This window comes from Mus musculus, chromosome 2, assembly GCF_000001635.26.
Source record: "Mus musculus strain C57BL/6J chromosome 2, GRCm38.p6 C57BL/6J".
Lineage (NCBI taxonomy): Eukaryota > Metazoa > Chordata > Mammalia > Rodentia > Muridae > Mus > Mus musculus.
Genome location: NC_000068.7, coordinates 60,152,368 through 60,176,657, shown reverse-complemented (window position 1 = coordinate 60,176,657; position 24,290 = coordinate 60,152,368). Strand labels below are relative to the sequence as shown.

At 41.7% G+C, this 24,290-nt stretch overlaps 1 protein-coding gene across 38 annotated transcripts in view; it reads left to right on the top strand.

Moving 5' to 3' along the window:
• Baz2b (bromodomain adjacent to zinc finger domain, 2B) overlaps positions 1-24,290 on the top strand; it is a 310,551-nt gene that overhangs the window by 33,256 nt on the left and 253,005 nt on the right. For 36 of the 38 annotated variants that reach the window (XR_001783145.2, XM_017319098.2, XM_017319095.2 and 33 more), the window contains one exon: positions 15,124-15,223. The gene's annotated coding sequence lies outside the window, so the exon portion shown is untranslated. Of the gene's footprint in view, positions 1-15,120; positions 15,224-24,290 lie in introns of those variants that run through there. The other 2 variants (XM_030251827.1, XM_030251831.1) reach the window with 1 other exon arrangement.

Sequence of the window (24,290 nt, the reverse complement as noted above, 5' to 3'; positions counted from 1 at the left end):
ATAAATAAGGCTTTCCCCTGCTTTGATGTGTTCAGAATTGCTGAAAAGGTATTTAAACATGGAATGATATGAGTGAAGACCCAGAGGTAAAAACAAACTTCAGACTGAAGAAAGAAAAAGTCTTCAGGGGCTGGAGAGGAGGCTCGGCCTCAGCGGTTAAGAGCACAGACAGCTCTTACAGAGAAGCTAATTTCGGTTCCCAGCGTGTGGTTCCAATAGCTCACAACTGATGCCTGTAACTCCAGGTCTAGGGGGTCTGCTTCCTTTTTCAGGACTTCATGGACAGGGCACTTACATGCATAAACACACACACACACACAGAGGGAAGGAGGGAGGGAGGGGGAGACACCATCCACACTGACTGGTGCACTTCAGAGAGGCTAGCATGGCCCATCTGTATGGACTTCCCTTTTCTGCAATCTCTGCCTTGCAAGTAGCGGTCAGCGTCAAAGTTTTGAGTCAGAAGGCTAAAGGGTTTCGGTGTTGCTCTGTTGGTGTTCAATGTTCTGTGGCTAGCAGCTTGAGATTCTTGTATAAATTACTAAATACAGACTAGCCATATTTCCTAGCCTCATGTTAATATTGTTCCCTTCATAAGTAGTAGAACAGCTGAAAATCATAAACAGAAAAGTTAACCCAGGAAAAGTGAGACACAAACCAAAGCTCTAGCTGTGAGTCCCTGTGGAGAAGCTGAAGCAGGGAATAAATGAAGCAACCCTGGGAATAGGGGGTGAGGGAGGGGCCAGACTGGCAGCCCTACCCAAAGGGCAAACCTACAGCTTTCCACAAGCATTAAAGCCATTGGAGGAATTTGATATAATCATGACCCCTTCTGAAGGATAGAGAGTAAAGTGCTCTTGGGGACCTGAAATCACAGAAGAGTAGTATCTGTGATGGAGGGTGGAGGAAGGGCCAGTTTGTTTTTTTATTTTATTTATTTATTTATTTATTTATTTATTTATTTATTTATTTATTTTTGGTTTTTCAAGACAGTGTTTCTCTGTATAGCCCCGGCTGTCCTGGAACTCACTTTGTAGACCAGGCTGGCCTTGAACTCAGAAATCCGCCTGCCTCTGCCTCCCAAGTGCTGGGATTAAAGGCATGCGCCACCGCGCCCGGCAGAAGGGCCAGTTTTACAGTGGTTGGGCTCAATTGGGTTGGAGACAGGTTTCCTTTTGTAGCCATGGCTAGCCTGGAACTCATAGATCTCTCTGTTCTGTTTATGCCTCTCAAATGCTAGAATTAAAAGCTTGTGTCATCATGCCTGTTACCAGGTTCTTGGCCGTTTGTCCAAAGAACTGAAAATAAAGGCTCACAGAAATTTGCAGAAGTGGTAAGATAATTTCAAAATGAAGTGGTAGTACAGATTAGAAAAAGATTCCTGTCAAGAGTGTCTGTGGGTCACGTGACAGAGTATTCAAGGGCCCTGATGATTGTATGGGGTTTCCTTTTATGGGGTTTAAGTGATTTCTTTTTTTTTTTTTTTTTTTTTTTTTTTTGGTTTTTCGAGACAGGGTTTCTCTGTATAGCCCTGGCTGTCCTGGAGCTCACTTTGTAGACCAGGCTGGCCTCGAACTCAGAAATCCGCCTGCCTCTGCCTCCCGAGTGCTGGGATTAAAGGCGTGCGCCACCACGCCCGGCAAGTGATTTCTAATGGTCTATATTTTGGTTGATAGATTGGATCATGTAATCATTTTTCTGCTGTGTGTGTCCCCAGAAGGCATTAGATTTTAACCTTAAGCATACTCAGTCATATGTAGGCATAAGGTGGTAAGTAGGCTTTCCTCCCTAAAAGTTCACATGAGGACAGTTTTGCATTAATATACAAGCACCCAAAGCCAGTTTAGACTGGATTGCCTTTTAATTTATAGTTTATTTGAAAAGAAACAGCGTATGGGTGGTTATTGTTAGGGGAAGAGCAACAGATCATTGTCTAGAGAATAGGTAGCTTGATATAGGTGGGGGTTTTACTTAGTTGCCAGGCACATTCTTTGGAGTTGAGTACATTGATTGGAGAGGAATTTGTGTTGTAGGATATTTGATCACACTGTGAACCCCAAGATTGTCTTGTTTACTGGAAAACCCTGCTTCTAGTAGTGATGTGGCTCAGCCCTTAGTAACACACCTTTGATCTCAAACAATGAAGGTCAAGTGTTAGTTTGTAGAAGGAAGCACCCATGTCTAAAAGTGATGTCTACTTGAGTGGCAGACAAAGTGATGAACCAGAGAAAGATTTGACAGAATAGGATATGCCCAACTCTCATGAATAAAGAGAAACAAGGGAAGGAGACAGTTTTACTAATATAGTTGTACAGAAAGAACAAGCTAGATGCAGGTGAAGACGGAAAGAGTCAGAGAATGAGAAGGACTCAGAACATCAGAACATATTGCCAAAGTTAGTATGAGGTCAGGCAGAGCAATTCAGGAGAGGCCAAGAGAAACCAGATTGAATCAATCAGCATGGAAAGGAGTTTGGGCCAGAACAACTGAGTTGACTAGGTAGACAGAAATCAGAAAGAACTAGGGAGGGGTGAGCTTATTCAACATCAAGTCTCAGAGGCTGAAAACATTCTAGGCCTAGATTAGATTGTATGGAGGCCAGAAGCTTCCAGGACTAAGCCTAGGTTAACAGATGGAGGCAATAAGCCTTGGAGAGGACAAAATTACTTCAGGTGAATAAAAGTTACATGCAACCAAGCAGTTTGTGTGCACAGTGCATGCAGCTAAAGGAGCTGGTCTGCCAAGACCATAATTAGAAAAGAGGGATGCACATACCTCAGTCTCTAAACTGTGTGTGCTTGCCTGTCGCAGTTGGATGCATACACATTGAGAAGGTGATGCAACAGGGCTTAGGCCGCTCTGCTGGCAACCTCCACAGCCTGAGGAGCTCCACTAATCTTTTAGTGGCCTCAACCGGGCCAAATTGGGATTTGTGGTTTGGATGTAGGAAAGAATTTCAGGACTAGCCAGTATGAAGCAGAGATTTTTGTTAAAGTTTTTTGGTTGGTTGGTTTGGTTTTGGTTTTTCGAGACAGAGTTTCTCTATGTAGTCCTGGCTATCTTGGAACTTGCTCTGTAGATCAGGTTGGCCTCAAACTCAGAGATCTACCTGCCTCTGACTCCTAAGTGCTGGGATTAAAGGCATTTGGCATGTGCCCCTACTGCCCTGCTTCATTAAAGATATTTTAATATAGACTTTAAACATGTCAGCAGAAAAAACTAAGAAGACATGCTAGAGAGCATGGCTGTGGGCTCCAGAGTCGCCAAGTTTGTGTATGGGCTCAAGGGGGCGCTGTACTTGTCTCAGCATTGGCCATATATGCCTTTCTGGTGGTTTGCAAGGTACATCTTCAAGTTTGCAAAGAGACCTTGTTTTGTTGTTTTTCTTTTCTCTCTCTCTCTCTCTTTAGATGAGTGATATTATAAGGTGATTCGGGCATAACTTGAATGGAATTTCAGTCTCATAAGGTAAATTCTGAAGCCACCAGGGCTACACAACAGGCTTAGGACACATCCTTTCCCTATAAATGGCTTTCAGGTGAGATTACTAGGAAATTGCAGGTTTATAGCTATGAAGGGAGAAGGGCTCTAAGCAGTTGTTAATAGTGCTGCAATTCTTGTATCTCTGAGGGGAAGAGGCATCAACATGATTTCTGAGTAAGGGGCTCTGCTCTGCTCTGAGTGTCTCTGTCTTGCCTCAGTTTAGTAATCATTTCCGCTTCTTACACTGGGTGGGACTGGAAAGTTGTGAGTAACATTGGCAGACAGAGGTTTGAGTTCCCAAGTTCTCCCTCCTCCTGCTGAACTCTGCTGGTTGCTTCTGACACACTTCAGACAACATCTATTGGCTGGGGCTTTAGCCAATTCAGGCTACATAAAGACAGTGGTGTCTAGGGGAAGTGAGAACCTACTGGCCCCACAGACCACAAAGCTAAGTGTGACTAGCACTGGGTTCTGCTGTGCAATGAAGGGAGGCATCTATAGTGAATGCAGTGTGACGGACAAGTGATTCTTGACTGGCTTTGTTACCACAGTTGTTAGGGTCAGAGCCTGGCCCCACCGTGGCTCAGCCACCCACCTCCAGAGGCCAGTTAAAACACTCATACACAGCATAGTTAAAGACAGAAAAAGGAAATTTATTATATGTAGCCACAACTGAATGGAAAGAGGAACAAAGGTATACTAACCATCCCTCAAATTCATCTTCAGCTTCCTGGCTTGAGTTTTTGTATAGTGTGTGTGTGTGTGTGTGTCTGTCTGTCTGTCTGTCTGTCTGTGTGCGTGTGTGTGTGTGTGTGTGTGTGTGTGTGTGTGCGTGCACTTGTCCATGTGCACTTGCAGTCCAGAAGGTACTTGGTATGGAATATCTTTCTCCACCACCTCCACTTTATTCTTTGAGATGGGGTCTTTCACTGAAGCTGGAGGTCCCTAAGTCACTAGCCAGGCTTCAGGAATCTGTCTGTCTCCACTTAACACCTGGAGTCTAAGATCTCGCCACACACCTAGGCTTTTGTTTTGTTTTGTTTTGTTTTATGTGGGTTCTGAGGAACTGAACTTAGGTTCTCATGGTTGGGTGGCAACCACGTCACTGACTGAGCCAGCTTGCCAGCTCAGGCTTAGACTTAAATGGAAGACAAGGGTGTGCATGACTAAGCACACTGGCCAAGGTGTGGTCATGCTCATCACTGCTTGGCTCCAGTGAAGTGAACTGGCGTGATTAGCTGTCAGGACTGTGTGAAGTAAATACCCATCTGAGAGACAAGCGCCTCCTGTGGTTGGCACTGTGCCCAGGTTTTTTCTTCTCGCAGGATCAAATTCCCTGGAAAATTCCAAATTTCTTGAAACTACTGTTTTCAATAGTATGATGGGAAGGCACCCAAGTATCTTTAAAACATTTTCAGTCCTGCTAGGATGGCTTGAACCTAGGCAAAACAGCCAGAGCAGGCAAAATGGCAAAGGACTACGCTTCAACAGTCACTCCCCTAAACACAGTCCTGGGAGACCTGGATCTAGGAAGAAGCCATTCCAATTCTAACAATTGATTTTTACTAGGTTTAAAGTATTTCTAAACTTTTCGTTTGTGTGCTTGTTTTTGTTTTTGGTCTTTTTGAGACAAGGTTTCTCTGTGTATTCCTGGCTGGCCTGGAATCTGTAGACCAGGCTGGCCTCTAACTCAGCGATCCACCTGCTTTTGCCTCTGAGTGCTGGGATTAGAGGCGTGCTCCACCACCACCACAACCATCGAGTATATTCTTAAGAATTCTGTCTCTGTCAAGGGAGTGAGAGACAGACATCCCTAATAGACACAGTGAAGGCGTTGAAAGTATGTGCAGCTGAATCATAGCAGAAAAATCCTGGATGCTAGGGAAAGATGTGGACACCAGCGAGAAGTAAGTTCCAAGTAAAAACTGATGCCCTGTTTATAAAGCCAGCTAAGCACATAATGACCCATTTTAAGCGCAAACAATAAATAAATGACAACCAATACTGCCATGTCTCACACTTATCTCTGAGAACCAATCCAGACATGGAATTCCAGTATAAGCACAAACTAAATTAATTCACAAGGAATACACGAGCATTGCGAATGCCTGCTTGAAGAAGTGTTACACACAGGAGCTAAAGCAGGGTAAAGTGTTTGCCTAAGAAGCCCCAGGCTCTGGAATCCGCAGCACTGTATAAACCTAGGCAAGGGAGCACACGTCTGTGATCTCAGCACCTAAGAAGTGGAGGCAGGAGGATCAGAAACCCAAGGTCTTCTTCATCTACAAATCAAGTTCCAGGCCAACCAAGGACATATAAGGCCCTGAAAGAAGGAAAGAAGAAGGAAGGAAGGAAGGAAGGAAGGAAGGAAGGAAGGAAGGAAGGAAGGAAGGAATAATAAAAGAAAAAGCAGCAGCCAGGACTGGCCATTCACAGAAGAGGAAGAAAGTCATCCATCGACCGACCCAGGAAAGAATGAAGTTTATGGCAGAAGAGATGTCAGCATATCTGTCTCACTATACCAGTGAGCCCCTAGGAGATGCACACAAGAAACATGGAATAGTATTTAACCCAGTTAGGAAAACTATCAACAGAATTACAGGAACCAGCAAATACTTCTCAATAGTAACATAACATAAAATGCTCTTAACTCTCAAAAGATGCAAACTACCTGATTGGATTAAAAAATAATTTCCAGGGACTGGAGAGGTGGCTCAGTGGTTAAGAACGCTTATGCTTTTGCTGAGGACCTGAGTTTGGTGATCTACCCACATGTAGTTCTCAACTACCCATGTCTCCAGTTGCAGGGGATCTTTTTCTGATCTCTCCGGGCTCCTGCACATACGTGATGCACAGACACACACTCAGGCGCATGTGCACACACACAGTTAAATAGTAAATATAATTTCCCTGCTATTTATTATATGCAAGAAACATGCCTCAATGGCAAAAGCACACATAGACTGAAATAATATTAGAAGTTGGAAACAGGTTCTGTGGTAGTTTGAATGAGAATAGACTCCATAGGTTCATGTTTGAATGCTTGGACCTGATTGGTAGAACTGTAAGAAAGATTAGGGAGTGTGGTTTTGTTGGAGGAGGTGTGGCCTTGGAGGAGGTGTGGCCTTGTTGGAGGAGGTGTGGCCTTGTTGGAGGAGGTGTGGCCTTGTTGGAGGAGGTGTGGCCTTGTTGAAGGAAGTGTGTCATTGCTCATGTGCTTTGAGGGCTCAAACGCTTAAGCCAGGCCCAGGCTCACTCTCTGCCTCTCTGAGTTTCTCTCTCCCTGTAGCCTGCAGATCAGGATGGAAAGCTCCTAGCTGGTGGTCCAGACTGTCTCTGTCTGTTTCCCACTATGATGGTCATGTAACCCTGTAAAACTGTGAGCGAGCCCTCAGTTAAATGCTTCCTTTTATAAGACATACCTTGGCCATGGTGTCTCTTCACACAGTAAAACAGTGACTAAGACAAATACTAACCATAGATTTCTCAGCACAAGGGAGGCCAAGGCAGGAGACATTCTCTGAACTGGAGACCAGCCTTGGATACAGAGTGACTTCCAAGCCAACCTGGACTACTGGTGAGATTCTGTATCAAGAAAACCCCGCAAATATTGGCGTGGTGACTTGTCACTGTATCCCAACACTCAGGAGGAGTTTCATGAGGATTGACATGATCTTGGTAAACCAGAAAAAAAAACCAACAACAAATAAGACCAGTTTTCCTGATGAACATAGATAAAAGAATTCTTAATAAGATACTTGCAAAATGAAATCAGCAAATAATTTTTTAAAAATCTTGCATCAAATTCATTTCACTCCAGATAGTCAGAGAATGTTTAGCATGTGCATGATAGTAAATTTAATTCAGCACATAAATAACAACCAGAGACCAAACTCACAGGATCACCTCAGTGGCTTAAAGAGATGGCCAAACAGAATTTAACATCCTTCATCATAAAAGCTCTGAAGAAACTAGGCAGAGAGGGAACATACCCCAGGATAATAATGACTAAATAGCACAAACCCTTAGCCAACATACTAAATAGGGAAAACTAGATGCATTTCCCCTAAAACTGGGAGCAGAGTAAAAGTATGTGCTCCAGGGCTGGGAAGTTGGCTCTGCAGGGAAAGGTGCTGGCCACACTGGCCTGTCAACCTGAGTTTGATCCACAGAACCCACATAAAGAGATGGATGCAGCAGCATACATCTGTAACACCATCCCTACCACGAGATGGGAGCTAGACGTGGGTGAATTGGCTGAAACTGTGAAAGCTGGCTCTCCTGCAGTGTGCATTCAGCACAGTGGTGGAAACAGCCAGAGACCTTGTCTCAGCAAGGTGCAAGGAGGGAACCTTCTCTTCAAAGTTGGCCTCTGAGCCAGGGCGGGTAGCACATACTTTCTTGCTAGGCAGGTGGATCTTTGTGTGTTCAAAGCCAGCCTGGTCCACACAGTCAGACCTAAGACAGGTTACACAGAGAAGCCCTTTCAAAAACAAACAAAACATTTGGGAAGGGGTTGATATTGTTGAATTGTTAGGCAAGGCAGAGCAGTCAAGGAAGAGGAGGACATGAGCCTGACACTGTGAGAAGTCAAATCCTCCATGCTTGAAACTGATAGGTTCCTGTACTTCAGAACTCTGCAGTCTCTACCAGAGGCTTACAGATGTAGCTTCCCTGCTGGAATTCTTGCCTAGCATGCACTAGGCCCTGGGATTGGTCCCTCACAGGCACTAGCTGGAGTGGCACAGGGCTTTATTCCAGAGCATGGGCTGTGGTAACATCAGTAGTTCAAGGTTATTTATACAGTGTGAGGCCAGCCTGAGCTACATGGTACTGAGTCTCAAAAAAGCAAAACATTTCACCAGTAAGTTATTAGATCTAATACACTTTTAACAAAGTAACAGGTTACAATATCAATGTAAAAGTATCATTAGTTTTCTATGTACCAATAACAAACACAGTGAAAAAGGGGAGAATTTGAGGGAAAACACTGTTCACAGTAACCTCAGAACCAGGAAAAAAAAAAAAAGAAAGAAACCAAACAGGTGTAACCTAAGCCAGAAAACGAAAGATTTCTACAGTTAAAACTCTGAAGCAAGGAATTGAAGGGGACACTCAAATTGGGAGCTCACACAATAGAACTAATACCGTGAAATTGTCTATGTTGCCAAAAGTATTCTATATGTTCAGTGCAATGCCATCAAATGTAAATGTATAACAACAGTCCTCAAGTTCATTCAAAATCACCATAGGCCCCCAAACCCAAAGCCATCCCTAGCAAAGCTGTCCCTAGCATAAGGATAATGTTGGGCAGGGGGTAGTGGCACGTGCCTTTGGAGGCAGGCAGATGTTCGTGACTTTGAGGCTGGTCTGATCTACAAAGTGAGTTCCAGGACAGCCAGAGCTACATAATGAGACCCTGTCTTCCAAAAACAAAAAACAAAATAAAACAGTAAGGCTAGATGGATTGGAGACAAGACTCAGCAGTTAAACTCAGAAGACCTGAGTTCAATTCCCAGCACCCTTATCAGGCAGTAACTGCTTGTTAATCAAGTTCTAGATGGATTCAGTATCTTTGACTACTGGGTCTTTGCTCACAGACAGACAGACACACACACACAGAGAGAGAGAGACAGAGAGAGACAGAGAGAGAGACAGAGAGAAAACCTATTGATCTATTGAGTCCATTCTGTGTTGCTCATGTGTACATGTGTTAAAGAATGACCACTTGGGATGGGATAAGCTGTCAGGGAGTTTGTCCTTGGAGAAAACTGATTCTCCCTTTCTCAGCAACCACTGATTGATGATAGCTCTTCTTCCAGGGGTGGGGCTCTGTGAAATTTCTCTCATCCACATTGGTGTATCAACTGGTGTTACCATTATGCAAGTCTTGGTTAGGCAATTATAGTGTTGAGATTTAATGGGTACAGCTTCTCTTTCAGGTCAAAAAGACACTAACTCATAAGTGTCATGGTCCTTTGACTCATACAGTAGTTTCATCCCCCCATGAGTTATTTCCCCTGAGCCTTAGGTATATATAGGCTTGCACAGTGAAGCTTGAGCAGCCCGCAGTTCATGCCTGGAAGGCTCCTCCCTGAGGGCCACGGCTCAGAGAATCAGAAGGTGCTATGCAAGCTAACAAGCAAAAGCAATCAGTAGTCTACCGGTTGTAAAACCAATGAATCACAACGATACCTGGTCTGGCAAGATATTCTCATCTGGTGCCCTAGTGACCCTTTTACCTGTGGGTAGCCAACAGCTAAATGGACCTAAGACCTGCTCAGTAGGAGGGAATTCATGCCTGGTGCTATAAATCTAAACATTGTCCCATGGCTGGTGAGGCCATAGACCCCAGAGGAGAACCTATTACTGCTGATGTGATTTCTTGTCTTTCTTGTCTTTTTTTATGTTTATTTACTTAGGGGCAGGCAGGGTACCACGGTGTACATGTAGAGGTCAGAGGGCAACTTGAAGGGGTTTGTTCTCTTCTTCCAATATGTGGGTCTCAGGGATCGAACTCAGGTCCTCAGGCTTGGTAGCGTGTACCCTTACCCACCGAGTCATTTCCCTGTAGCCCTACCAATGTGGTTTCTAATGTAATCTAAATGCATATCCTATGCCCACAGATAACTGTAACTCTCATCCCTAATTAAGCTTCTTTGTGAAAAGATAGAAACTGTTACAGAGAGCAACGGTTGAGTTTTCAAGAGGACAAAAAATTTAGAGGCTGGAGAGGCATCTATCTCACTGGTTAAAGATACTTGCTGTTCTTATAGAGGATCTGAGTTTGATTCCACTACATTGTACATAGTTCCAAACTACCTATAACTCCATTTCCAGAGGGATCCAATGCCTCTATCTTATGAAAAAAGTACAAATAATTTGAAAATATTTATAATCACTTATGTACAAGGACATTTATAATGCTGCTGTTAGCAATAGAGAGGAGAGAAACCACATATCTGTTAGAAGGATGTGGCTCACTAAACCGTTGTATGTCACCACACCTCTGAAACACCAGGCCATGGAAACTAAGGAGAAATATCGCTATAAATTACTGATCTGGCTTCTAGATTTAGGGACCAACAGGTAAAGGCCCCTGCCACCAAACCTGAAGGTTCCAGCAAGTTGTCCTCTGGCTTCCGTGCTTTCGCTGTGGCACTGTTCCCCATCTATCAAAAAGATGAAATACAAAGTTTTAAAGTGAAAGCCAGGAAGCTCCGCAGTCCTCCGTTTTGTTTGGGAGTGGCTTGAAGAGAAGAACTGTGACGGCAGGAGGAGGCGTGAAGAGCTTCACTCTCAGGACGAATATGTAACCAATGTCTAGGTGGTGTCTGTGATTGGGAAACTAAGCCATATGTGCAAGTATCCGCAAATTATAATACGGTGGAAAGTATAGAGTATTTTAAAGTGAAGAAAAACACACACATACCTAAGTATATGTGTATATGTAAAAACGTGTGACGCTGAGGACAAGGTTCAGTAGTAGAGCACATGTTAGCATAGTCAAGGCCTTGGGTTCAAGCCTTAGCACCAAAATAAACAAATACACTTATAGAATATATTTCGGGCTGGTGAGATGGCTCAGTGGGTAAGAGCACCCGACTGCTCTTCCAAAGGTCAGGAGTTCAAATCCCAGCAACCACATGGTGGCTCACAACCATCCCTAACGAGGTCTGACTCCCTCTTCTGGAGTGTCTGAGGACAGCTACAGTGTACTTACATATAATAAATAAATAAATTAAAAAAAAAATACACTTATAGAATATATTTCTTAGAGTCAAATTGAGAGACTGATATACATATATTCCCAAAGAAAAAAACTCCCAGCCCCTCCACCCCCAAAACAATGATCTAGAAACCTACTCTAAGATGTGAGAAAATGTTAGATTCATTCATGGAAAATAGAAGATAGCGATCATAAAGGCAAAAGAATTGGTGCGCGGTGTGAGGGTGCACAGGTCAAGTCCCAGCGCTCAGACTCAGGCAGCAGGCCCTGAGCTCCAGCCTGAGCTGCACAGAGTTCCAGGCCAGTCTGGGCTACATAATGAGTCAGTCCTCTCTCTCTCTCTCTCTCTCTCTCTCTCTCTCTCTCTCTCTCTCTTTCTCTCTCTCTCTCTCACACACACACACATACACACACACACACACACACACACCAGTATTTACTGAAGAAATATTTTAACCAGGAAATACTTAAAAAATTAAGTAAAGTGGTCATTTATGAGGGAAAGAAAGGCTCAGATAACCACTGTACAAAGTTAAAGAGACACCATTACAAATATCAAATACATCAAAATAAAGTAACATTATTGCAACGTATTGGGAATTTAGTGGAAATGTCAGAGTTCCTGGCTAAATGCAGCCTACAGACACATGGTTATTTTATCTCTTTTTTGCAACAACACATTCTGATTATGTCACTACTACTTAGGACAAAGGGACAGGATCTTTAAAACTGTTTTTAGAAAACACAATACAAGTGAAGCTTGCCAGCTTAGGATGAGACTAGGTGATGCGACACAGAAAGCTGGCAGTTACCGTTCAGAACTAAAAGTAAGACCAGCGCAGTGATTGGAGGCCTGCCATCTCTGCAAGTGGGACGTGCAGGCAAAAGCTTTTTTAGTAAACTATTTGCTGTACAATTTGACATCTCAAAATAATTTTCAATAACATGAATGTCGGGAGCATTTGAAGGACATTGCACCCATAGGACTGGTGGACAAAAATAAATAAATAAAATTAATCTTCCTCTAAAAGGCTTTAAAAATGTATCAAATAAATCACTAGATAGATGCTGTTTTGGTTTGTCATCTTGAAATAAGAACACCTAGCAGTTAAGATAGTGATACAAGAAGGAAAAGCTGACTAATGTTCATGTACTGATGTGAGGGGTCCCTGCAGGTGTCATGGCAAGCAGGGAAAATGAACCTTGAAGAAGTAAAAATGAAAACTTGGTTCAGCCCAACTTGGTCAGCGGACTGGATGGAACGAACTTCCAGAGTCTGATGCCAGGAGATCGGTTCATTGCAGCACATTTAAATACAGTATAATTTGGAAAAAACATTTCCAGGTGTAACACAATCTCCAGTGCTCAAGGAAGCATAATTATGTTGAAACTCAGCTCAGGGTATGTGTCCTTCCCGCCCAGAGGATGGGTTCTGGAGATAAGCTATCTGCCCTAGCTTAAGGGGCTGAGAAAGGATCTGCCATACAGATAGTATAAAGGTTGTTACGGACATTAGCCACCTCCAGTCCTGGTGGTGGGAGCTTGGGGAAGCCTCTGGCTATACAGATAACATGAGGGTCATTTAGACTACTAGTCATCCCCCTAGTCATGGTTGTGGAGGCTTGATATGGCCCAACCCAGCAGAAAACATAGATCACCAAGCTTCTGAATGGGAAAACAGGAATTTCCTCCTTTGAGGAGACACACCTGTGTGATTATTAACATTCCTGGTTTCCCTAGTGATCTGTGGGTGCCAGAACCTTCAATTGCTCCCAACATTAATGATATTGAAAATTATTTTGAGATGTCAAGTTATTATTCTACTAGCAAAAGTTTTCTGGCTGGTGGTGCCACACACCTTTAATCTCAGTACTTGGGAGGCAGAAGCAGGTTGATCTCTGAGTTCCAGGCCAGCCTGCTCTACAGAGTGAGTTCCAGGACATCAAGAGCTACAGAGAAACTCTATTTGGATAAACAGACAAGCAAACCAAAGTTCTGTGGGACTAGGAATTTAGGGCAGTTCACAGAATGCTTGCCCTGGATGTGTGACTCCTGAGTGTGGTTCCGAGCTGCACACTCACACAGAAGTGAAGTAACGTATGTGTGATTTACTTCAGATAATCTCCTGAGGCAAGGAATAGATGAAGAGAACACGGACAAGTATATCCAAGTATTTCCTAGTATCTGAAATTGTTTTAAAAGGATAAGTAGGGGGTTGATACTACCATTTCTTTTTTTTTTTAAGATTTATTTATTTATTATATGTAAGTACACTGTAGCTGTCTTCAGACACTCCAGAAGAGGGAGTCAGATCTTGTTACGGATGGTTGTGAGCCACCATGTGGTTGCTGGGATTTGAACTCTGGACCTTCGGAAGAGCAGTCGGGTGCTCTTACCCACTGAGCCATCTCACCAGCCTGATACTACCATTTCTAATATTCATTGTCCTTTAAAATGTATCTAATAATTCGTAAGGGTTTAAAAATGAACCAAATGTGGCACACGCATGCCTTTAATCCCAGCAATCGGGAGGCAGAGGCAGGCGGATTTCTGAGTTCGAGGCCAGCCTGGTCTATAGAGTGAGTTCCAGGACAGCCAGGGCTACACAGAGAAACGCTGTCTCGAAAACAAAACAAACAAACAAACAAAAATGAACCAAATGCTTTCTAGTTAAACCAGAGAAATTTTTGTTGCTTTATCAGAGATACAGGAGTAGGATGTATCCGTAGGGGCTGGAAAGATACCTCAGTGCTGAGAATCCTTGCAGAGGACTCAGTTCCTCCCTGGCACCATTATAGCACCTCACATACATCTGTAACTTCAGCTCCAGGGGCATCTGATAGCTTCAGTGACACACACACACACACACACACACACACACAAATCTTACACATAAATAAATACACATAATTAAAGTAAATCTAACAAAAACAACACAAAACTGGGAGTAATTACTTCAATACAAAGCTTTGGAGGCTTTTTCTTGGGATTTGTTCAGTGGTTAAGAGCACAGGCTGTTCTAGAGAACCTGGGCTCAGTTCCCAGCACCCACATGATGGCTCACAATACCTATAGCTCCAGTTCCAGGGGATCCATCTTCCAGTCTCCAGGGACACTAGCTTACATTCATGCATGCATGCATACATGCATGCTGGCAAAATACCCTGAGACACAAAATAAAAGACCTTTAAAAAAAATCTTTAAAAGATGCTAGGAGTAAGCGTTTTTGGTAGAAATTGCTTTGTTGACCTGAGAGATGTTCGGTGGGTAAAACCGTTCACCACCAAGTCTAATGATGTCTTAACCCCTTGAACCTGGAAAGTTTCCAATAGACATACTAGATACTATATTCCTCTTAACAAAATGTATAGCCCACAGCAGATGAGAGTCCTAGGAAGGCTCGCAAGCACACTGTGGGCAGGGTGTCAAGTATTGTTATGGAACTACAGTGACCCAAGTAAATTATAAAAAATTAACTTGTCAATCAGCTTAACATTAGCATAGATATCTTGTAAGTAAAGAAAGTAGATAGCAGCGGGGGCCAGATGCAGAGGGTCTGCCTGGTAGACAAGACACCAGAAAGGTGAGGTGAGTCAGGTACAGGTTAGAATGGGGAGGGCTCTTCCTAGGAAACGAAGACTAGACACATGACTGTCTGACACTTAACAAAGAAATCTGTAAACCAGACAAAGAAGTGCTTTTCATACTAAAGACTAATACTTCAAGTGCCAACAGTTTGTTTTGCTCAGAAAAATGTAGATGCCAAAAAACAATAGAATATCATCTTAAAAGCTGCCACAGTAGATAAGTTAGTCCTGATTTCCATGTTCAATGGAGGTATCCTTTAGGAATAATGACAGAATTAAGTCAACTTTATAAATGGGAAACTAAAAGACACTTGTCTTCAGCAGACCTGTGCTACCAGAAGTGACAATGGAAGTCCCTCCTGTGAAGAGGAAAGGACACTGACAACGTGTGGATCCTCAGGAGCAAACCAAGTCAGCAGACATGGTAAATATCTGCTTACAATAAAACACTGTTTCTATCCTTCTAGGCTCTATTAAAAGATGTATGGATAGTTAAAGCATAATAGTCCCCTAGAGTTTTCAATGTCGTTATTGCTTACATATATAATAACGCGAATACATAAAACTGTTAGAAAAAGCTGGGCACTGTGGTACATGCCTCTATTTCCAGCACTGAGGAGACAGAGGCAGGAGGATCTCTGTGAGTTTGAGGCCACCCTGGTCTACATTACTGAGTTCCATGACAGCTAAAACTGCACGGAGACACACTGTATCAAAAAACAAAGAGACCAAACAAGCAAACAGATCCCCCCAAAACAAAAATAAAACCCACAAGAACAAAATCGAATGAACAAAACCAACCAAACAACAAAAACCTTCTATGAAATGACAAGAAAATATACGACAGAGGAGGAAGTAGGGAAGTTCTATGTGCTTTCATGATCTCTGTTGACATTTTACATAAACAACAACAACAACAACAACAACAACATTCTAGTTGAACTTTGAAAGACTGGGTTAGAGTGGCTGGAGAGATGGCTTGGTGGTTATACAGCACCTGCTGTCCTTCCAGAGGATCCAGGTTCAGTTCCCAGTACCTACAGAATGGCACCAGCCATCTGCAACTCCTGGTCCAGGGGATCTGATACCCTCCACAGGCACCAGTCATACATGTGGTACGCATACATACACACACATATATGTATACATACATATGAATATGTCATACACACAAGATACATCAATTTTTAATGACTGAATTGTATATCATAATCATAGAGAAACTACTAAATAATACAAAGTAATATAGTTGATGAAGCAATAAAAACTTGTTTTCCTTAAATAAGAATTTTTATTCCCTTAAATAAGATTTTTTTCCCTTAAATAAGATTTTTCCCCTTAAATAAGAATTTTTTTCAATAAAAACTTTTAAATGAAATGCTAAAAATATTTGAATTATCTTTGAAAATTATGTAAGAGGAAGAATAGGAACAATTACAAGAGTTAAAAAAAATAGAACCAAATGATAAAATTGAATAAATCTAATTAGATCAATAATTACCTTAAATATTAAGTGCTAAGTACTTCAATTTTAAAGAAATTGTCAATGCAGGTATAAAGAACATGAAGCTATACTATCTGTAAGAGTATAAATGGGCTGTGGTGGCTGGTAATGCACGTCTTCAATCCCAGCACTCAGGAGGCAGAGGCTGTTAGTCTCTGAGTTCTAGGCCAGCCTGCTTTACAGAGTGTGTTTTAGGACAGCCAGGGCTATACAGAGAAACAATGACTTGAAAAAACAAAAATGAAAAAAAATTAAAGACTAAAACCAGTGTACGTATAAAAAGTTCACCTTTGTTAAAAATGAATACCAGGGGCTGGAGAGATGGCTCAGAGGGTAAGAGCACTGACTGCTCTTCCAGAGGTCCTGAGTTCAAATCCCAGCAACCACATAGTGGCTCACAACCATCCGTAATGAGATCTGACACCCTGTTATGGTGCATCTGAAGATAGCTACAGTGTACTTAGATATAACAATGAATAAATCTTTAGGCTGGAGTGAGCAACCTTCATTCCCAGTAACCACATGATGGCTCACAACCATCAGCACAGCTACAGTGTACTCATATACATAAAATAAATAAAATAAATCTTTAAAAAAACTGAAGAATAGCAGCTCACTGTGGGGGTGTATGCCTGTAATCCTACCATTTGGGAAGCAGAAGCAGGAAGATCAGAATAAAATTCAGATGAACCTTAGCTAGATAGCACCATCCAGGGTAACCTGGACTATGTCAGACATCCAGACAAAATAAAGTACAGTGAAAGTAAATGAATGGACAAAGTTACACAAGGCAAATGCTAAGTAAGTATCATAGGCAAAGAATGATGTCTGTAGGAGTGCTGAGTGGGTTTAAAGGCTGAGGGTAAGGTCAGCGATAAACAGTGATATTCTGACATTAAAGGTGCATGCTTTATTGTGAAGGTATAAATGTAAGTGTCTGTGTGTATTGGCTATCATCTTAAAAATACTAAAACAAACACTAAGGTGTCAGGACATTTTGGCATCCTAAATGAACTGTCTTGATCTGATAGATATTTAGGGAATACTACACCCTACACGTTCTAAATATGAATTTTTTCCATGTACATATAGTATGTTCTAAAAGAGTATATTCTCTTACCACAACAAAATTAAAATAGTATCTAACAACAATGTTAAGCAAATTAGCAAATATTTTAAAATGTAACAACAGAATACTAAAGAAATTAGAGAAAAAAGAAAAATATCAAAAGGAAAATTAAAAAAAAAAAAAGTCTATCCAGATTGTATGAAAATACAGTGCGCCGAAATTCGGAGAAGCAGATCAGTGTGTGCAGAACACAAAGCTCGCACTGCTTACGTCAGAAAAGAGGATGACTGCGTGCACAGGGAGTCCTGAGTGACGCAGCATTGCCTAGACCCCAGATTCAGTCCTGGCTCAGAAGCTACTGTAAAGCCAGTGTGACATGTGACAGCACAGGCCTTTAGTCCCAGCACTCGGGAGGCAGAGGCAGGTGGATCTCTGAGTTTGAGGTCAGCCAGGTCTACAGAGGGAGTTCCAGGACAGGCAGGGTCACACAGAGAAATTCTGTCTTGAAAACCAAAAAACAAAGAAACAGAAAGAAGAAGCTATAGTGAGAAATACAAAGTAAATCCAATGAAGACAGACAGACAAGAGCAGACATCTGCAGTCCAGAATCAGAAAGTAGAATAGCAAATCTAACTCTGAAAGACAACACTGACTGATGAACACCAGACAGTGGTGTTGCAAATCTCAGCACCTGGGAGGCAGAGGCAGGTGGATCTCTGTGAGTTCGAAGGCAGCCTGGTCTACAGAGTTCCAGGACAGCCAGGGAAACTGTCTCAAACAAACAAACAAACAAACAAACACTTTAAGGAATGTACAAAATAAATCCTATAACAAATGAAAGAATTAATATAATGGGTACAGCATTAAGATTTAAAAGACAGCCGGGCAGTGGTGGCACATGCCTTTAATCCCAGTACTGGGGAGGCAGAGACAGGCAGATTTCTGAATTCGAGGCCAGCCTGGTCTACAAAGTGAGTTCCAGGATAGCCAGGGCTACAGAGAAACCCTATCTCAGATAAAAAAAAAATTTAAAAGACATTTCTAATTTTTATATACTGGTAGCAAACTGTATGTATGTATGCATGAATGTTTGTATGTATGTATGTTTCAGGGAGGAGGCCCTGGGGACTGAGCCTAGGCTCTCCTGTGCATGCTAAGTGTATGCTTTAATCCCAACCCCTAGATTTTGTTTTTTAAAATTGTACTAGATAATTAGTTCTTAGGAATAAGGTGTTTTGTTTTGTTTTGTTTTTTAAAGAAAATAAAGGACACACATGCTCTCTATCTGGAAAATTTTAAACTTTGATCACAGCCTTTACTGTATGTACTGTATGTACTGTATGTACTGTATGTACTGTATGTACTGTATGTACTGCTGAAGAAAGAATAAGCAGAATTTTTAAAATAACCCCAAATAGCAGAAACACCATGTTTATGGTTTGTAATACTCAAGACTATTGAGATGCCATCTCTAACCAAATTTATCACTATAAAAAACACAATCTCAAAATTCCAAATGGGGGATTTAAGAGAATGTGGTAACCTGATTCTAAAATGAATCTGAATGCTAAAAACCAAAACCAAGAGTAAGCCATGCAGTTTTAATGCTATGTGCCACGAACACTGGGTTTCCACCTGGTGTCTAGGTAGCTCAGTGAGGATATGCATAGAGTACAAAGACTAGATCTTTCCTCACAAAACAAACAAAAAAATAACACAATGCAAACCTACAGTTGAAGTCTAAGCTATACATATCCAAGTTTTTAAAAAAATCTTTGCAACCTCCAGATGGGAAAATGATTCTTTATTAAATGAAAGGATGAACCATAAAAGGGAAAAATGTATATTAACTTCTTTAAAAAAATCAGGTCATTGAAAAATTCTGAAAGAAAAAATGTCAGTGTATGCATTAGAGGAAATCTTTGCAAGTGGAAATCTCAAGGGTCTTGTTTGTAGAATGAAGAAAGAACCTCCCCTCACAGTCCACCAATCAGAACAAAATGAGTGACATAAAAAAGGGGCTGAAATTTTGGGTAGGCTTACCACAAAAAGAGGCTGTATATACAGGTAAACATAAAATATACTTAGCACTATTAATTGCATAAAAAATTCAAGATGAGACCGTGTTCATATCCATTAAAGTTGTTACAACTAAAATGATGTCAGCACTGAGTGTGGTTAGACTGTGCACCAACTACAATGTGTATGCACACTGGGAACATGTAAGATGGAGCAGCCTTGGGAGCTGGCTGGAAAGCTGATTAAAAGTACCAACAAAATGCCTGGCTCGACAGCTCTGTGGTGGACTACGTGCCAAGAGTTGAGGCTTTGATTTTTTTTTCCAAATATGTGCACAGATACAACCTAGGAAAATAGATACATTGGGTTTTTCAGTAAGAGGACAGACAGAAAGAGACAAGAGACAGATCAGTGCTGCACACAGAGGAGCCCTGATGACATCGTGCTAAGTGAAAGAAGCCACCATAAAAGATTGGATTTGTTGGTTCTGTTTATATGAAATATACAGAATAAATACAAAATAATTTGGTGATTTCTCATTCTTAGGAGAAGAAGGAATAACGTGTTTTGTGGGTATGAGATTTAACTATGTCATAATAAAATGTTTTATGATTAGGATTGCAATTTTATAACATTATAAATGTACTAGATGCCACTAACTTGCTCCCTTTAAAATGTTCTGCTTAAGTTTTGCCTGTGTGTGCACATGTGTGTTTTTGTGTGGCCTTGAATGTCCAAACGCAGAGCCTTGTGCATGCTGAACTGTGTGTTCTACTGTTAAGCTGTACCTTCAAGCCTAACGTGGATAATTTTGTAGCGCATGAATTCCCACATTAAAATACATGCAGAGAGACAAGCTTATAACCAGATGCCTTTGCACAGCAAATGAAATAATTTACAGGTCCAAGCCAGTATTGCATCTTGTTACCTTTGTGGAAGAACTGGAGCCCCTGTTTACTGCTGCTGGGAATGCAAAACTCTAAAACGGCTTGTCCATTATGTAAGAAATTGCACATAGGCCTGAGGAGTTAGCTGAGTCAGAAATCTATTTGCCACACAAGCATGGTCTATGTTTAAAAACAAACAGCATGAGCCAGGCGTGACACCTTTAATTCCAGCACGGGGAGGCAGAGGCAGGTGGATCTCTGAGCAAGTCCCAGTCCCAGGACAGCCAGGGCTACACACAGAGAAGCCCTGTCTCAAACAAACAACAGCAACACCAAAACAACAATAAACAACAAACAACACACAAGAAACACAGCCTAACAACAACAAAACACACCTGTATTCCCAGCCGGGTTGTGGGGTTGGGTGGGGTGGGAGGTTGGAGTGGGATGGTGTTGGGAGTGCGTTGGCACAAATACAGGGGGGATCCTGGTGGCTGGCTGACTAGACAGTGAGCTTCAGGTTCAGTGAGAGACATTGTTTCTAAAAAGGTGGAGAGTGATTGAGGAAGGCATGTACCATCGCCCTCTGACCTCCATATGTATGTACCCATGCATGCACATGCATTTGTCAGAGATGCACAGACACACATGAACACACACCCCAGATTTAAACATAGATGAGCCACATGACCCCAGCCATTCTTCTCTGAGGAGTTTGCCCAAGAATAGAGTGTTTGATCACGCAGACTCTTGTTTTCTGATACAGTGATTTACATAGGAGCTTGATTTTTACTTTCTCAAATCGGAAACATCTAAGTGTCCAGGACGGGACTCATGAATATAGAAATTATAGACAAGCAATATAAACTTGACACAGGAAAGCTGAAGCACAAAATAATTCTGCTAAATGGAGAAGCCCACCCACTTTTACTATATGATTTCATTCCTAAAATACTAAAAGCCAGGTTGCTTGCCTGTAATTCCAGCACTGTGAGCCTGCTGCAGAAGACATAACTGATGGAAATACCCTAAAAATAGAGTGCTGGTACACGCCTTTGGGGAAACAGCATGAGCTCGAGGCCAGCCTGGTCTACAGAAGGTTCCAGAACTGCCAGGGCTACAGGGAGAAACAAACAAATACATTGAATAATCCCCACTGAAGGTAAAGTAGATGGTTACTTGTCTGAGGTCAGGTGGGGCCAGGGAAGGAGAAAGAGCTACAGAAGGGAAGAACCTAACTTGTAAAGTGCTGGAGCGATTTCTCAGGGCTTGAGTGCTTGCTGAGTTTGCACCTGAGATTGGTTCTGAGCACCCATGTTGACCAGCTCACAGCCAGCCCCACAACACCTGCACTCACATGTGCACACACACGTACACATATTTAAAATAAAAACATAGCTTTTTTATTTAAAAACTTTTTCATATATTTTGATTGTGTTCTTTCCCTTCTCCAACTCTTCTCATGCCCTTCCCACCTCCTTTCCCATGTAACTTCATATTCTGTCTCTGTCTCTCTGTTTCTGTCTTTCTGTCTCTGTCTGTCTGTCTGTCTGTCTGTCTGTCTGTCTGTCTCTCTCTCTCTCTCTGTAAAGAGAGAAAGAAAGGAAGAAAAACAAAAAATGAGAACCAAACTAAGCATAAGTAAAAACAAAGCAAAACAAAAAGGCACACACAAAAACCATAGAGTCTGACTGCACACCTTTAATCCCAGCCCTTGGGAGCCAGAGGCAGGCAGATTTCTGAGTTTGAGGCCAGCCTGGTCTACAGAGTGAGTTCCAGGACAGCCATGGCAACACAGAGAAACCCTGTCTCAAAAAACCAAAATTAATTAATTAATTAAATAAATTAAATAATAATAATATAATAAAATAAAAACAAAACAAGACAACAACAACAAAGAAAATTAAAGAAAAACAGAAGTGAAAAGAAGAGAGAAAAAAGAAAAAGAAAATGTGGCTGTGCATAAGGTACAAGCTTTTTATCCCAGAACTTGGGAGGCAGAGGCAGGAAAGTCTCTGCGAGTTCAACACCAGCCAGAGCTACATAGTGAGATTCTATCTCAGAACAACTGCAGGAATGGAAATGTGCATCTGGAAGAAGTAACAATATAGTATTCATAGCAGAATAGTTTGGAATAGATAAAAGATAGAAACAATTTGAGTCTCATCAAATGAAGAAATAGAAACATGTCATATCATACATGGAATAGTATGTATCCATGAGGATGAATTAAGAACTGATACACATGGTTAGCAGTCAAAATGCTGGTAAGCGAGATAAGCTAGACTTCAGAAAGCAAATGGCATATGACTGCACTCATGTGAGTATCATTAGGTTTTTAGGGTGGAGGGTAGAGCAGAGTTAGAGTGGAGTTCTTGCTTAACAAGAGTAGCGTTTCTATTTGAGATGATGAAATCTCTTTGGAAATCAAAAGAAATAATAGTTGTATAGTGTCGGGAGTGCTTAGTGTTACTGAAGTTCACAGTTAGAAATGGTTAAATGGTATATCCCTATTGATTTTATCACCAACTAATGTACAAAATCATAGTATAATAAACAGGGGCTTTACAGTTATGTCAGCTAGAAGCAGTTGGCCATTTCCCTCCACAACAAAACAAAACAAAAACATCGAGAAACTTATAATTCCTTAAAAAGAACCAATGTTTGGGACAAGTGTGTTGGGGGTTTGTTGTCTTCTTATATGTTCTGTTCCTAGGAACTTGGTGAGCCAAGTTTGAGCTGGAGAGAGAGTTCAGTGGTGAGGTTCATGCTAAGCATGTATGTTTGGCTTCAGTCCCTATGACCCCACATCTAAAAACACAACATGAATGGTCTCCTATTGGTCTGTGTCACCTGTCCCCTCCAAAGGCTTATGTATTGGTATGCAAATAGTGAGAGGTGGGACTTTTCAGAAGTGATTACATCATAATGTGTCACATAAAGATTGGATTAATCCATTGATGAACTTAAAAAGTGACGGTGCTGGGAGGTAGGGCCTGACTGGAGGGTATGGATCACAGACAGCAGCTTTTGAAGGCTGTTTCTTGGCCTTGTCTCTTTTTCCTTTCCATACATTCTCTTTGCTTCCTGGCTAAAAGTTGGGCAACTTTGCACGGACTCTTTTTGCTGTGATGTTCTGTATGACTAAAACATGGCAAATTAACCTGAACGTGGTGAAAGACAGACCTGTAACCCCAGGTGAGGAGGAACACCTTAGGGCTAAGGACAGCCTGGGCAGTGTGGTGAGACCTTGTCTCAAAAAACAAATGCCACCGCTAAAACAACAAAAAACTTTAAGTAAAAGAACAAAAACACATTTTACAGATAAAAGTTTTTATAGTGAGTAAGTTGCACCTCACTAAAATGCATTTTTAAATGATATATTCCCATTAATCCTACCTAACATAGCTGCTCTCATAAATGTGCTTGAGAAAGAGAAATACACAGACACTACAGAACTGAAAAGAGCAAGTGGAGAAGCTACGGGAGATTGGCAATCAGGGGCCTGCAAGAACACACCCAGGATTGATTGTTTCAGGAGAAAGCTTCAATAACAAAATGCAGATCGCATGCTCTCAGGGAATACAAACAGCTCTAGTCATTAGATTTGGGGCCTGGGAGGGGGCTCAGTGGGTGCTTGCCACCAAGCCGATGACCTAAGTTCAATCCCTAGTTCTCACATTGGTAGAAAGAGGGAACTGATTCCTGCAGCTGCCCTGTGACCAACACATCTGTGCTGCACACACACAATAAATAAGTTTAAAAGTAACTTAAACTTTTTTTATTGGATATTTTATATGTTTACATTTCAAATGTTATCCCCCTTCTCTGTTTCCCCTCTGCAACACCCCCACCCTTCTCCCCTGAGGTAGTGTCTGTCACTGAGGTGTGTTTCCTGTATTCAGCAAAATGCTGGATACTGTATATGTGTCCTGTTAGTCTATGTCTTTTTTTGTTTTGTTTTGTTTGTTTGTTTGTTTGTTTGTTTGTTTTTTGAGACAGGGTTTCTCTG